We start from the raw sequence: 15,113 nt of genomic DNA on the forward strand, positions 1-15,113 counted from the left end.
GGGGGGGGGGGGGGGGGGGGGGGGGGGCGCCCCGGGGGGGGGGGGGGCGGGGGGGGGGGGGGGGGGGGGCGGGGGGCGGGGAGAAGGAGGTCAGGCTCTCTGTATCCCCTAATGCTAAACTGCACAGATGGGAAGCTTCCTGAGGGTAGGGCCCAGCCTGGACCTCCTCCCCCATCCACTGCCCGGCCCGGGGCGCTGCACCCTCGGGGCCTGGAATGCTAGGGTATTGCAGCGGGGGAGGGGGCCCGGGTCAAAATGACCGGCGGGTAAAGGGGGTGGGTTATTTGAAGTGCCCTAGGCGTCCTCAGAAAGGGAAACCATAGCAATGTTTTAGTTATAGCTCCAAGTCTGAAAATTATAGTTTCCTTAAATTGAATGTGTTCTAAAAGCTTTATAAAACAAAATTGAACAAATTTTTTGTTCTAATTGTTAATGAGGACCTTGTAGAAACCAAAAAACAATGGATATCTAAATCTACTAGCACATTTATACCCTTAAAAAAATAATGGTCACCCTCATATTCTCATTGTGCCCTCAAAACACAGCCCTTTCACTCTTGGTTCGGAAGACGAAAGATGCAATCACGTTCCTTCTGTGTGCTAGGTGCTCAGTAAATGACCAGAGAAGCCCCCTGCCCAGGAAGGAAGAGCACGTGGGGAAGAGATTAGGTGTAAACTTTGCTGGTTTAGATTCTTTTCAGATCTCCCCTGGTTTTTCTCCTGTGCCTAGTCCCAGAAGCTTCTAAGTGTTCCAGACAAATCCCTCGAAATCTGAGGACCCCTTCTAGTCTGTTGACATAAGACCCCAATAAGCTGCAAAATTTTCAGATATTGAAAAGCAGAGATTTCAAAAGACAGTCCCACTACTGTCAGCCTTGTACCACCTCTACGATATACCACAGTGAATGTTTAATGTTTTCTTCCCTTGTTTCTACAACAGCAAGAGAACATAAACTTCTTGTAGACTACATATATACATGGGGGGAGGGGAGGAGGCAAGGCATTTGGGGTTAAGTGACTTGGCCAAGGTCACACAGTATTGGTGTCTGATTTCAGATTGACCTCAGGTCCTCCTGACTCCAAGGCCCGGTGCTATTCACTATGCCACCTAGCAGCCCAGACTACATAGATTTTTGTCACTATGTATAGGGCCAGCTCCTAACCCAATGCTGGGCAAAAAATAGGCCTTTAATAAATGCCCTTGAGGTGGCAGGTTGCATAGTACATAGAGTACTGGACCTGGCTCTGTAACCTCAGGCAAGTCACCTAATCTCTCAGAATCTCAATCTCTTTATCAATGAATTGGAAATCATAGAATCATAGATTTAGGGCTGAAATTGTCTAACCCTCTCATTTAATAGTACTCATTAACTCACAAAGTTGACTTGAGGCTCAAATGACATCATAAAAGAAGAGTTTTGTCAACCTTAAAGAGCGGTCAGTTCTCTTATCTGTCATCTTATCTTATCTTATCTCTTATTTTATTTGTCATCCAAACAGTCAGAAAACTTGGATAACTTGAACATTTTTTCATTGTATTTTTGTGAATGAGAAAAATTATAAACATCCTAATATGTTATTTTAAAATGTGACTTGTGTTATAGCCTATGTTCAGTAGAGTCTATTCACCTTAATCTTTTACACCTTTTTCATTCATATTACAATAATTAATATTCATAATAAATGTTTTTAGAGTGAGTGTATGTAGATATAGATAAATGTAAATATATACATATATGACATATATACTTCTATATACATTCTACATTTTCTGGCACAGAGTTTAAAAGTTGATTATGATAAGAGGTGATAAAGCTGATAAAAAAAAAAAGGATCCTTTATCAGACCAAATTTACTGATCAGAAAATATGGCCTGTTAACTGTCTGTTAACCAAACATTCACAAGCAGTCTGCCTAAGTGGAAATTTGTCTACCTAGTGCTACAGTTACCTGCTGAATGATTTATTATAAGGGAGGAGGGGGAAAGGGGCTATTGCCATGGTTATGCTTGCCTTATTCCTTTTAATCAGTTAACAGATATATTTAGTACCTAAACTCTAAGCAGGCCACTGTGTTAGGTAGGTTCTACGGAGGACACAAGAAAACATAAGGTATGGTCCCTGTCTCCAAGAAAGTGTATAATCTAGTTTGGTAGGACAAGCTATCCTTAAAATTTTAACTCTTAAATTGTTATTTACCACAGTCTCTTAAAGGAAATCTCCCAAGGCAGTATCTAACTAGTTGCAAAATCAAGGTTTTATTCAATAATACATTAGCAATATGTTTTGGCTCAGTTCAGAAGCTACTTCCTAGATGAATCCTTTCTTGATTCCCCATTACCACTAATTATTCATATTCTCCCCCCAAAAAATGTCATATATATAATATATATATACATATGTGTGTATATACACACACACACATATTGCATTTTCTAATTGTGTCGGTGTTGTTCCCACTTCTTGAGGGTGAAGACTATTTTCATTTTTGTCTTTGTATCCCCAGCGCTTAGAAAATGTCTGTTGACCAACTGTTATTAAATACTTGTTGAATTAAATTAAAAGGAAAAATCACTTTGTTATGAGGTAATTAAGAAAGTCATGACAAAGATAGTTTCCAAGATTTTTACTGATGTACTTTAGAGCAATTTTTTTTTTCTATTGAAATCAAAACGTCACTTTCATCTCATTTCTTCATCTGTAGAATGAGGATAATAATAGCACTTATTCCCAGGGTTGTTGTGAGCATTAAATGAGATCATTTACATTCATTACTCTATAAACTTTACATAAGCTATATAAATGCAAGCTGTTATTTAATGTTGTTATTATTATGACAGAAGTAATTGATGTTGAATAAAAAATTCAGTGAACACCATCCAGATCCTGAGAGTTGAAGCAAATTGGTGAGACAGCTATCCCCACTCCCCCCCACTTAGTAGTCAAGTCCCCATAGAAGGGTGCTAGGTCCCCTCAGTGCACTAGGGGCAGCTGAGAATTTAGGGGGTTGCCTTTCTAATACTGTAGCTCATGAGCCCTCACCAGTGTGCTTCTGGTCATGATTGCTGATACCATTTAGTTAGCCAGACTCCATTCGTTTTTAGAAATATCGAGTGACTAAGATGATACAGTGAGAACAGTTGGTACTAAACATGCCACCAAAACTCTCCAACACAAGCTCCTCCCAGTCATCGGGAAGGGAAGGAGAGTGTATGGGGTGCTCGGGACGGGCCCCTCTGGTTTGAAGTCTGCCCATCCACCTTTGGTGTCTACCTGATTCACCAGGCTCTCACCTGTGGCTCTTGGAAGCTGTAGTGGCCATGCCGATGCACTAAAAACATCTTGGCAGATGGGCTAAAACCTCAGGCCTGTTGGTGACTTAGGGGCTGGGCTGTCCATCCCGGGCATGTGAAAGACTTCCCTGGTAGAATGAGCAGATGAGAACAATTTACTCCAGTGACCTCGGAGGTGCTGTGGAGGGTTTAGAGCTTGGTCAGACAACAAAGTCATCCACTGCCCCTGCTGCCGTCCTCAGTCTTCTTGACTTTTGTCCTGCCGCTGGACTTTTATGGACTTTAATTAAGACTCTGGAAGAGAGAGTGAGGCTGACAACTTTGTGCAGCTGTGCCTCACTTAACTCCCATTCGTGAATAAGTCAGGACATCCCCGTGATGTCATTGGTCCTCTTTGAAAATGAAAGACAAGGGAAGGAGGGCAGACAGCCATTCAGGTGGAGACTCCAGTACCCCCACTCCCCACCAAAGACTGCTCCGGGTTCAACTAGAACGTGTGTTCATACATGCCACTCTCATTGGCTTTGCACTGGCCTTTGATTTTATAGAATAGTTACAGGAACTGACTAAGCTTCTTCAGCCAGTCCAAACACTTTTTCTGTACAATGGAATTCCAGTTCAGTTTACATTCCAGATATAAATTGATCAAGGCCTTTTCATCCTTGGTTGGAACACCTTTGACTTCATTCCCATCCATTCAGATATAAGGGCAGGCATACTCACTTGATCATGCCATTATAATAGTGAACTTATAGAGCTTAAAAAACAGTAGACCTAGCACATATGTGGGCCTTCCTTGTTAGAATGTAAGCTCCTTGAGGGTAAACATTATTTTATCCCTTGTATTTTTGTCCCCAAAGCCTAGCACAGTGCCTAACACATAGTAGGCTCTTGATAAATGCTTGTGGTTTGGTCGATTGCAAAAAATTTTCAGACATACTGAAGCTAACCTATATGGGATGTTGTCAGTCATTTTTTAAGGCTTACTATATGTGCCCTTAGCAATAGGCAAGATGTTGGGCTAATTGTCCATTTCCTACCTAGCCATTCCCTAATCACTAAAATAATAGAAGGCACATCCATAAGGCTTTGTCTTATTTGACTGCTTTTACTGAGCCCTGTAAAGTAGTCCCCAGCTGGTTTAAAATAGCTCTCAGTCATCTGAGAAATCCTTTCAATGCAATAGGCCATGGCACCCATCAGAGGCACATGAAACATCCAGGAGCTGCTGTAACTGGATGTGACTATGCTTTTGAAGCACATAAACCGCCCTCAGACTTGTAAGAGTTGTGGCAAGCCTGAAGAGGCTGAGGCCACTACCAACCTGTACCAGGGAAGTCTTTACACAACTGCAAACATTCATTGGCCAGAGGAAACTGAAAACTCACTGAAATCTGACTCAAGCAATACACCGACCAGTCATATGCTGATGGACAGAAATAGAAAACCAGATCAAGAATACCAGAGTGTGCTCTGAGAGACTGGGAGCCAGAATACGGTTCTAGCAGAGCATCCCTCTCCAGCCCCCATCTGAAGGTGCCAGGTAGCCTGGGCTTTAACTGGACAGATCACATCCTCTTCATGACAAGGTTCATCAGTATCCTCTCTGGGCTTCACACCATTAAACAGCAAGGCAACTAGAATAACAGCTAAATCCTAGATCAAATGGGATAAAGGTGAAGTACTTTGCAAACCTCAGAGCACTACGTAAATGTCAATTATTGTTATTATTCCTGTTATAATAAAAGAACTTTGCTTTTATTAAGGGGAAAGATCCAGTTCTTACAATTTGGGGCTAATTAAATAGATTATGGAATAGTTGTAGAACTTCAAGAATATTTTACCCACATCCCCCTCAAGGTACTATGTTCTTTGCAATCTAAGATGATGAAACTTTTGAGACAGAAGGCAAACAGGAACTACTTTACTAAATGGAATTCACATTTAAATAATGCTTATAATGCTTGGACAGCTGGGTGGTACTGTGGATAGAGTGCCAGGCCTGGAGTCAGGAAGACTCATCTTCCTGAGTTCAAATCTGGCCTCAGACACTTACTAGCTGTGTGACCTTGGGCAAGTCACTTAATACTATTTGCCTCAGTTTCCTCATCTGTAAAATGAGCTGGAGAAGGAAGTGGCAAACCACTCCTGTATCTTTACCAAGAAAACCCCAAATGGAGTCCTTAAGACTTGGACATGATTGAAAAACACCTCAACTATAATGCTCTAAGTTTTACAAAATGTTTTACCCAAATTTTTTATGAGACTTAGTAGAGAATATCTCCTATCTGCCTTGGTCCAAATCTTTTTATTCTCTCCCCTGCCCTTTATATTATATAACTAGGTCCCAACGAGTACAAATAATGACTCCCTTGAAGTGATTGCATCATTCAAATGCACACTGCATATTTCCACTGGCTGGAACCACAATTACCGTATTTTACATCAAGTAAAACTTTGAATAGTATAAATTCCAATGCACACAATCACATATTTATTATTTGCACCTATCAAGACATAGCCATGTCATTGCAGGTACACTGATGTAGGACTTAGCTGCTAAAAAGGAGTGATCAAGAAGAAGTCAGGGGAGAGAAGTTTCTGTTGGTTTGATTTGTTTGTCTCTCAGTGGAGCTTACAGAAACCTAAATAAAGGCACAGATTTTCCCACAGGCCGATTTATATGTAACACAAACAGCTGCAGAATTTGTAGCTTAATGAATGTATAGATACACATGCATATGTATACACATATACACGTACATACAGAAAGAGAGGGAGAGACCAAGCTGGTAATAGGAGGTGAGTGTTTACGAGCTTTGGAATTAGAAAAGCTTAGTTGCAAATCCAGGTCCTGATTCTTTACTACCTTCAGAAGGCTGGGCATGCCTTCTGAGTTCTCTGGGCCTCCTTTTGTCATCTATTAAAGCAAGCTGGCTGCCAAGATGGTCTCTAAGAGTCCTGCAGCATCATCAGTCTGTCATCACTCTGCTGAAACTCCTCTCCCCAGGCAGCAGTGTTCTCTCCATCAGAAGATCTCACGACTTCTTGTCAGGCTCCATCCTTCAGGACCTCTCTGCGGCATCTCTTCCTCCTCTTCCTCCTCAAACTCTCCTCTCAGGGTTTTCCTGACTGCTCTCTCTTGGGGTGTCTCTGTGGCTGACACAGAGACCTCCGCAGCCCCCTCTGGGGCTTCTTTATCCCCACCACCATGCCCTCAAGGCACTACCCTCAGTCACCTTCTCTTTTCACTCTTGTGCTAATTCCCGTTCCAATTTCATCAGCGCCCATGGGTTCGATTGTTATTTACCAGCTCTTTTCAGGCAGGGCCTGTTGATCAAAAATGACAAGAAGACATACAGTGAACAGGAGGAGGGGACATGGAGGTTACCCGTGTAGACAACTTTTTCTGGGAGTTTATACATTCATACATATGTAGACAAGTAGGTAGGTATGTAGGTCCACACATGTATTTGGCATACATGTGCACACACACACATATGCATCAGCACACACATCCATATCAACGTGCACTTATATACATATCTATATTGATATGCATATGTACAATATATCAGTATGCATGTATACATGTAAACACATCTCAGCACATGTATCCACATGCACATATACACGCACTTACTTGTGTTGACATATATACACACATCAACATATATACCCACACTTATAAACCAACCAATATGGATATATACATATATTCATCAACATATATATATACACGCATTTGTCCACAAACATGTATATATCCATACCCACATATCAACATGCATGTGCAATGTGATATGTTATATTGTATACACATATATCGACATGCATGTATACATACCCTGTATCAGCATACTTATACACAACACACACATATATAAATCAACATTCGTAGATATCTAAGTTGATGACTTGAGGCGATGATGGGGTAAAATGAAGAGTTGATCTTGGTGAGGTTTTTGTTTGTTTTTTAAAGAATGGGAAATGGTGGGCATGGTTTTTAGCTAGCAGTAGATATGGAGACATTGAAAATTAGGTGGAGGGAATGACTGTAGGCCTCAAGAGAAAGGGATGTGATTGCAGCCTTAGGGGAAAGGGCCACCTCTTCATCAACCACTGGAGAGGAGGAGAAAAGAAGGCGTGATGCCAAGAAGTTTTGAAGTATAGAATGGGGGGGGGGGGGGAAGGAAGAGCAATATGGAATAATTTCTGTTTAGGAAGTGATGTCATCTGCCGAGAGGGAGTCAGGCAGGCCCTGTGGTTCAGACTTGGGATTACAATGAAATTGGACATTTTACAAAAAAGTTCCCAGTACCGTGGGAGTGGTCTCTGTCAGAGCTACAGCACTGATTCAGTTGGGTGCAGTGCCCAGTCAGCAGCCTGTATCAAGCCCAAGGAGCCCTTGAGGTTTCATGCCCTGGGCCTTCATGCTATTCCAAATCATAGAACTAGAAAACTGTGTCAGTGGTTAGAGCCTTAGTCCCCTGCACCCGTTAAACCTCGAGCATAATTCTGTGCTTTTTGGAGAAAAGCTAGCCTACACTGCATGAGGGTAAATGCTACTTCTAACACAGAAGAGGGTCACTTTAGGAGGCTTGAAACAGTATGGAACAGTTCTGTCTTCGTCCTATCCCTGACATTCTCCCTCCTAGATAAAATTTGAAATCCTTATAAATCACATCAAGGACCTTTGTGCTCACTGACCTGTATTCTGAATTCTGAATAACCCTCTGGGGGCTTTGGAAGGCCCACAAGTGTGGGGCACCCCATCCAACAGCTGCTGTGCGTTTCTTTCCTGCGTACTTCCCCCACTGCCTTATTTCCTTATAAAGAGTCCAAGGTTCCATGTAAAATCTTTTCTGTGGCTCCCTCATTCCTGGATATTTCCAAAATTAATCATCTTTGAGAGGGCCCATAATTGATCAGAGCCGTCCCTTTTACTCACCCCCCAAAAAAAATCTAGACTGCCTGGAACTGCCTTCCTGGATATAAAATGAAGGGAAAAATACTCCTTGATTTTCCAATCACTCGTCTCTTTTTTAGTGAGTTTGTGAAACTACGGGAACATACAAGGCCAGAATTGTCTAGCTTCTTTTCCCTGTTACTACATGAGGAATAAAAGTAGCTTTCTGATTGAAGCCACAACACCTACTTCTCCACTAGCCCTGCCCACAGCTTCAGCCTGCAGCCCATCATGGGGAAGAAAAACCGAATGACTCCTCAAGTTTGCAACCCTCGGCTGTCCCTGGACCTACAGACACATCTTAGTCCTTTCTACCTGGTCAGAAATAGAGTCACTTAATTCTATGTTATTTCTCACATAATGTTTGGAATCTTATCTGGGTACAAACTTATTAATGTATATATAGAACAGCTGGTGGGGCCTCAGAGCCAGGAAAACCTGATTATCCCAATACAGATGATTCCCAGCTGTCTATATCCGGCCCTAGTCTCTCTTCTGAGCTCCCTGAGAGCAAGGTCTATTGAGCAAAAATTACAAGAGGACATAAAGTGAACAGGAGGGGAAACAGGTCACTAGTGTAGTTTAGCGTATGTGTGGGTGGGTGGGTGTATAACATACCTACATACATAAAATTCAGCCTGAGACATTCACTGGCCATGTCACTGGTCATGCATGTCAAGCTTCACACTAACTGACACCAGGCAAGTCACTTAATCTTTTTTTGCCTCCGTTCCCTCAGACTGTAAAATGGGGATTATAATAACACCTATCTCACATGGTTGTTATGAGAATTAAGTGAGATAATATTTGTAAGGTCTACATAGTACCTTGCCACATAGTAATACTTAGTCTCTTCCCCTATTTACCCATAAAGATTCCACTCCCTCCCCACCCCCATATTTAGGATGGAACATTTTTTTTTCTTCTTCTGTGGTATTCAGTTTAATATATTCTCTATTTAGAATTTTGGAGATCTTCCTCTAAGCCTTAATCATTTCACCAAGCACTATTTCAATAGCTCCCTAGTGTCCCATGCCTCTGGTCTTTTTTGCCCCCAGTTATTATACACCCCCCCTGTCAGATTAATCTTCCCAAAATACAGCTGTGCTCACAAAATCTCAAAGTGGAAGGAGCCTCAGAATGTATCTGGTTCAATACGTAACTGGTTAGAAATCCCTTTTGCAAAATGCAAAGGAAAAGCTTTCACTTGGAACACAAGGAACTCTCTACCTTCTAAGGGAGTGTATTCCAGCTTGGGACAAATGTCATTGCTGTAGTTGGTTGGGAGTGAATTGGGAGCAAAGGTGAGAAGCACCAGCATTTCTCTCTCTTCCCAATATTTAGGCTGTCTTTTGGGCTGTGGCAGCGGGAAAGAAGGCCCAGTCTGTGAAGACAGGGAGTAATTGTCCCATTACTACATCCCAAACCAAACCTTTGTGTGGAGCCAGGGAAAGAGGGGGCAGGCCTGGCTCTGAACGACCCCTGAGTTTCATTGATTCTTTAAAAAAGGGACTGTGATAAGGTGGCTGGGCTACTTTCCCTGGATGAGCCCTTAGAAGGGGATTCATGCCTGGGAGACAAATTTCAAAGGACTAGCAGCAACTTTATGAGCCCATCTTGCCTTAAATAAATAAAACTTCCCCTCCGAAGCTTGACTTGTAGCATTATTTTCCTTGTATTTAGCTGAGAATCTGCTGCTCAGCTACTTCCACCTGTTGATCCTGGTTCTCTTCCTCCACCCCCTCTATCATCAAGCAAAAAAAAAAACCAACCAACTGTCTTCTCTCATATGATAGCCCCTCAAAGATTGTGAAGACAGTTTTCCTGTTTCTTTTCCATACTACACGTCTCCATCTGGTTCTTTCAGACACCCCTTCATAGTCCTGGTCACTGTCCTCAGCACAGGTTTGTCAACACACTTCCTAAAATGTCTCCAAATACTCCACAGGTGATTGGATCTGTGCTTCAGGTTCAGCCTCAGGGCAATCAGCAACCTCACTCTAGTTTTGCTCTGCCAGCATGAATGCAGCCTAAAACTGAATTCACCTTCTAGTCTACCTGTTACATACTTTTAAATCATTTTGAATTAATGGGTTGTTAGGACAAAAGAGTATCCTGACAGTAAAAGATTATGAAGGACAGACCAAGAAACTGTTGCAAGTAATAGAAAATGTGTGGAATGATGTGAAGATAGATTATATTAGGACTGCAAGCAATCAACCAAAACCCTGAGGCCTTTTCACGCGGACTGATACTGAGCTCACTTCTCTTATTCTGTATTTGTGTATTTTTTTTAACTTGAATTCAGATCGAATACTTTACATTTATCCCGGTTACATTTCATCTTATTATGTGATCCGTCCTTCTAGGCTGTTTAGATCTTTTTAGCTCCTGATTTTTCCATCTATCATACTATTTATATATTTACTTACCTATATACCAAACTGCACATCAGCCACAAATTTGGTAATTATTCCATCTATGAGTTCATCAAAATTATTTATTTTTAATTGTTATAATAAGGCCAGGGACATAGTTCTATGGAACCCCAGCAGAGATCAGATTAATATCAGTTCATTAATCACCATTCTTTGGAGATTGTCTTTAACTAGCTCTTTATCCCTCTATTATTAAAGGACCTCCATTTTATCAGTCAATTATTGACCTCCTGCTAGGTACCAGGCACCATTCCAGCCATTAGGGACACATACAGAAAAATTAACAATTCCTACCTTTAAGAAGCTTCAGGGGGATAAAAGGTAAGTGTATCTATTCTTATACATATATGTATGTATATACATATGTGTGTATATATGCATGTATATAAACTACATTGTATAGATATGTATATATGCGTGTATATAAAGTACATATAGACTGCAATATAAACAAAATAAATTAAAGATCGTTTGGGGAACTAACAATTGGGAGAATCAGGAAAGGCTTCTTATAGAAGGTTGTGCTTGAACTGGGTCTTAAAGGAGAACATGAACTTTTTAAATCATTTTTTCCAACTTTATATATATAGAGACAATTTTTAACATTAATTTTTGCAAAATTTTGAGTTCCAAATTTTTCTCCCTCCTTTCTCCCCTCCCCTCTTCTTAAAATGGTAAGCAATTTGATATAGGTTATATATGTGCAATCATGTAAAACATTTCCATATTAGTCATGTTGTAAAAGAAGAAACAGACCAAAAGGGGAAAAAAAATAAAAAACATGAAAAAAATAAAGTTAGAGTAGGATGCTTCGATCTGCACTCAGAGTTCCATCAGTTCTTTCTTTGGATGTGGATAGCATTTTCCATCATGAGTCCTTTCTAATTGTCTTGGGTTCATTATGTTGCTGAGAAGAACTCAGTCATTCATAGTTAATTATCATACAATGTTGCTATTCCTGTGTACAGTGTTCTCTTGGTTTTATTCCTTTCACTTTGCATCAGTTCATGTAAGTCTTTCCAGGTTTTTCTGAAATCTGCCTGCTCATGATTTCTTATAGCACAATAGTTATCCATTACATTCATATATCACAGCTTATTCAGTCATTCCCCAATTGATGGGTATCCCCTCAATTTCCAATTTTTTGCTACCACAAAAAGAGCTGCTATAAATATTCTTGTACATGTAGATCCTTTTTCCCTTTTTTATGATCTCTTTGGGATATAGATCTAGTAGTGGTATTGCTAGACCAAAGGGTATACAGTTTGGTTGTCCTTTGGTCATAGTTCCAAATTATTCTCTAGATGGTTGGATCAGTTCACAACTCCACCAACAATGCATTAATGTCTCAGTTTGCCCACATCCTCTCCAACATTTATCATTCTCTTTTTCTGTCATATTAACCAGTCTGATAGGTGTGAGTTGGTACCTTAAGAACAGGAATTCTAGAAAGTGAACATGAGGAAGGGAAGGCATTCTAAGAATGGAAAACAGACAGTAAAAGAGCATAAAGATACTGTCATGTATGACCAAAAGCAAGAATTCAGAAAGAGGAGTAATCTATAATGAGGTCAGAAAGGTAAGTCATGGACAGATTATGAAGGTCTTTCAATTCCAAACAGAAGAGTTTCTGTTTGGGAATAGAACTCCCCAATAGGGACACTATTTGGAATTTCTTGAGTAGGAGAGCGATATGGTTAGATTTACAATTAAGAAAAAATGTTTTCAGCTGTGTGGAAGATGGAGTGGAGGGAAGAAAGTGGGGTGTCCAATTCTGAGGCTATTGCAGTAGTCTAGTCAAGAAGAGATACAAAAGGTGTTGGGGAAGATTTAACAAATTACTAGATATGTGATGTGAGGAAAAGTAAGAAACTGAGAAGATTCAGATTGTAAACCTGAGAAGCTGAGGGGATTGTGGTACCTTGACAGAAATAAAGTTTGGAAGAGGAGTGAAATTTGGGCAAAAGATGAGTTCTGTTTGAACATGTTGGATATAAGATACTTATGAAACATCAAAGGATGAGGCCTGGGAAAAAAGACCTTCAGGTTTGGCAGTTAATAGAGTATTAATAATTTTGGAGAGAACAATTTCAGTTGAGTAATGGGGACAAAAGCCAGATTGCAAAGAGTGAAGACATGGAGAGCAGTGTAAGTGGAGAAGAGGAACTGAAGGCAAGAAGTAGAGACCTCTTTTTTTAGGAGTTTGTCTGAGAAAGTAGGGTGACTATAGAGAATGCTAACTTAGAACAATACTATTGCCTGCCCACAAGGATGTTACAAGAGATTGTGTTGCCAAATTCACTTGGGTGTGTGCTGAGTATTTGTATATATTGAAACAAAATGTATTAATACATTTTTTTGCTGAGTATTTGTATATATATAAATTTATATGTATATATATTATATATAATTTAAATTAATATAATTGTATATATATAAATTAATACAAATTTTTTCAGGTAAGTCAATAAACATTAAATACCTACTATGTGCTGGGCAGTATGCTGAGTGCTGGTAATTCTGAGAAAGAAACAGCTGCTGCCTTCAGGGAGCTCACAATTCAGTTTAAAGGGGGACACAAAATACAAAGTATGTACAAGATAAATGGAAGATGACCTCAGAAGGAAGATACTAGAATATGGGGGATCCAAAAGGCTTCTTACAAAGGATGGAATTTCTGCTGATGCCTAAAGGAAGCCAGGAAAGCCAGGAGGCACAAGTTGAATGCCCAGCTGAAATCCAGGTATGCTGCATATAGTAGGAAGTGTCCTTGATCTACCAGTACAGTAACAGTGCCTGAAAAGGAAATGAGGTGAATTTGGCATGCCACCTTGTTGAAGAACCACATCAGTTTGTAGGGATCACCACCTTCTAAGAGCTCATGAGTCATCCCAAGAATTTTGCCAAGAATCCACTTTCAGATTGGGACATTTGGGAGAAGAATACAATTTCTTCCCCCTTTCAAAAATCAGGATTTTTCCCAGACTTGTGTCACTCTGCTGGACCTCTAGAGGTCTTCACTTTTCAAGAATAATTCACCATTCACCTTTGCAAGTTATTTCTATACCTTAGAATAAAATTCTGCTGGGCCAGGTGACTTTGAAGGCTTTCGGGGATATGCTTGCCATTTCCTCACTTTTCTTGGATTTCAATCCCTTTTAATAGATTTTTTTTTCTACTTCCCAGTCTGAGAAACTTTCTCCTTTCTACCCTCCTCAAATACCTTTAATGACTCCCCATTGTGGAATAAATTAAATGCATCCTTTTGCCCCCAACCCAAGCTGTTTTTCAGCTTTACCTAGACTCTCTCTCTGTCTCTGTCTCTCTCTGTCTCTGTCTCTGTCTGTCTGTCTCTCTCAACACTCCCTCCCCATGCCAAACTGAATGGTTGGCTCTCTAAATATGAGTCCACTCTCTCTAGGGACCTTATGTATACAAGGTAAAAATGTACAAGGCAATTATTTTTGTGATTAATAATCACCTTGCTATATATTTGCTTGCCCCTCTCGAAAATCTAATTAAGTTTGGCAGAAAAGCAATGGGAAGTATGCCATTGGAGGGCTCATGGTATTAGAAATACTATCCGCTCAGGGTTATCTGCTAGAACCCTGCAGGGAGTAGTGGTCAGCTGCCCTATGAGAACTCAACCTGTAAATGAGAATGAGAATTAGGGGAGTGAGCCATGGAAGGGATTGCTACACTTTGGGCCATCAATATAACAACCTTTAGGTCATGTGGACCTTTTCTCTGTATTAAGGAGTTTATATCAGAGAGAAAGCTTTTCATATACTCATAGTAGCTCAGAGCCCCCAGTCAAGAAAATTCCTAACATTCATAATCTCTTCCCTGATTTAAAAAAATTTTGTTTTATTTCTAGCTAACCCTCGGTTACTCTATGTTTGCAGTAAAAATCAAGATATCGGAAACATTTAGGTTAAAGAAGAGAAGAGTAGATAACAGTGGCTGTTATCCGAAAAGCATGGGAAGGGGACTTTGGGAAAGAGTAGAGGTGGTTTTTTCAGACTTTTCCTCAGTCCTAGAAGACATAGAAGAGGCAGCTAGATAGTGTACTAGGACTGGAGTGAAGATGATCAGAGTTCACATCTGCCCTCACACACTTAATAGCCGTGTGACCCTACGCAAGTTATTGCATCATTGTCTGCTTCCGTTTCCTCAACAGCAAAATGGCCATATTGATAGCACCTACTCACCAGGGTTGTTTTGAGGAACAAATGAAATAATACTTTTGTAAGGTGTTTAGCTCAGTGCCTGACCACCGTAGGCATTTAATAAATTCATTTTCCCTTCAGCCCCAATAGCTGAAATTTGAGTCTTCTGCCTTGAGATGTATACATAGAATATATGGGGGTTTGAAGCAGCATGATGTTGTGGAAGGAGCTCTAAAGGGGGGAATC

General features: G+C 40.5%; 1 protein-coding gene across 1 annotated transcript in view; it reads left to right on the top strand.

The window, feature by feature from the left end:
• Positions 1 to 15,113, top strand: part of FBXO36 (F-box protein 36) — a 96,803-nt gene that overhangs the window by 1,311 nt on the left and 80,379 nt on the right. The window lies entirely within an intron of this gene.

Source organism: Petaurus breviceps, unplaced genomic scaffold, assembly GCF_028583685.1.
Source record: "Petaurus breviceps papuanus isolate PSGF00001 unplaced genomic scaffold, PetGlider_PUasm1.0 688, whole genome shotgun sequence".
Lineage (NCBI taxonomy): Eukaryota > Metazoa > Chordata > Mammalia > Diprotodontia > Petauridae > Petaurus > Petaurus breviceps.